This window comes from Spinacia oleracea, chromosome 4 (assembly GCF_020520425.1).
Source record: "Spinacia oleracea cultivar Varoflay chromosome 4, BTI_SOV_V1, whole genome shotgun sequence".
In the NCBI taxonomy this organism is placed as follows: Eukaryota; Viridiplantae; Streptophyta; class Magnoliopsida; order Caryophyllales; family Amaranthaceae; genus Spinacia; species Spinacia oleracea.
The window spans coordinates 9,917,507-9,919,010 of NC_079490.1; the positions used below are offsets into that span (position 1 = coordinate 9,917,507).

Genomic DNA, 1,504 nt, shown 5'->3' on the forward strand with positions numbered 1-1,504 from the left:
CCCATGTTTCAACAAACCCTAGCTCTGTCCCCATCTTCTCTCTCCTCCCCCATTCTTCTTTATCTTTCCTTCATTGTTCTGTCTTGCTACATCCATCTTTTGATATTCCAACCAATATGTTTTCTCTCACCTTCTAACTCATCTACTGCTTTCAGAATGCTTCCCATCTTCTATCTGCTACTAATATATATCTTCTGTTCAGGATTCATCACGGCAAGAACGGTGAGGTCTATTAAATATTCTCCTATCCATCAACCGTTTATGCCAAGTTTTCTTAATTGATAGATAGTTTTGGGGTTTAATGGTCGGATTTAGGATTTATGTAGAGTTCTTAAAATTTAGGGTTTTTATCTGGGGTTTAACAGAAATACGAAAGGAATGAAACCCGAGAAGCCAAGACAATTCCATGGCGAGCTCTTGACCCGTTTTCCTGCAAGGTATCAAAGGTCATGATCTTTCTTTTTCGCCCTTTTCTATATGGGAAATTAATTTTTTTATTGTTTTATTTGTTGATTAATTCTGAGTTTGTTACTAATTTGGGGAAAATATATCCAGAAAGATAAATGAAGAAAATGAGGCATCGGTTGTGGCATTGAATACCGAGAGTTTGCGGAAATCCTCAGTCATTGCCACAGTTTCCTTCTCGAATTCAAGTTAGATTTATGAGAATTGAAGACGTTAATAAGTGAATAACAATTCAAAGAATGGTGACATTAAGGTATGTTTTTATTCTAATTGAGGATTACATATTTATAATTTCTAGGATCTTTACTCAAAAATGAAATTAGGGATTTCTGAAATTCCTGAAATTTGTACGAATTGGATGAATAACACCAATTATCCCAATTTCTGCAAGTTTTGGATAAGCACCTGCCTCCCTATTCCCAATTTAACATATACACTTTATTTGCTAATTATTATTTGTTTATTTCACAGATAATTCAAAATCTCAGTGGTTCTCATTACCGAATCATTTTACAGCTCCTTTTAAATTCTACGGAGTACTGCATAAGGTGGGATAAAGAGATATAAGGGGGGATTGCACTTTCCTTTTTCTGGATTCTAACTTACTAAAAGAATTGTAAGTTTTCTTCTTATGTTTATAATTTCATTTCATTTTTAATGTTGTTGACGATTCACTGTTTTATTTGAGCTTTGTAATTCATTTGTGTTTCAATGTTTGTGAAACTTGGACGTACACCAGCTATTGAGAGAAATATAGGATTACAATTTTTGCATTATTGTACTGTAATATGAATGAGGTCCTGATTTTTCCAATAAGGTGGCTGGGGTTTATGCAAGTGTGTTTGATGTTTATTTTTTTGATAGTAAAATGAAATGAAATATCTGAAAGAATGCCCATTTCTGAAAATCGTTCCCACTATGACAATGTAATTTGAACTGTTGTGAACTTGCAATGGAGTCTTGTGACAACAGAATTTGGACAGTATATGAACACATTCCCGGATGTACACATAGCTTATGGATTTATTGTTGCTTTGTT

At 33.7% G+C, this 1,504-nt stretch overlaps 1 long non-coding RNA gene across 1 annotated transcript; it reads left to right on the top strand.

Annotated features, from left to right (window-relative positions):
• Positions 1–205: 205 nt before the first annotated feature.
• Positions 206–1,045, top strand: LOC130472372 (uncharacterized). The gene is made up of 3 exons (XR_008932492.1): positions 206–446; positions 556–718; positions 937–1,045. It is a non-coding gene; the product is annotated as an uncharacterized lncRNA (long non-coding RNA).
• The last annotated feature ends 459 nt before the right edge of the window (positions 1,046–1,504 follow it).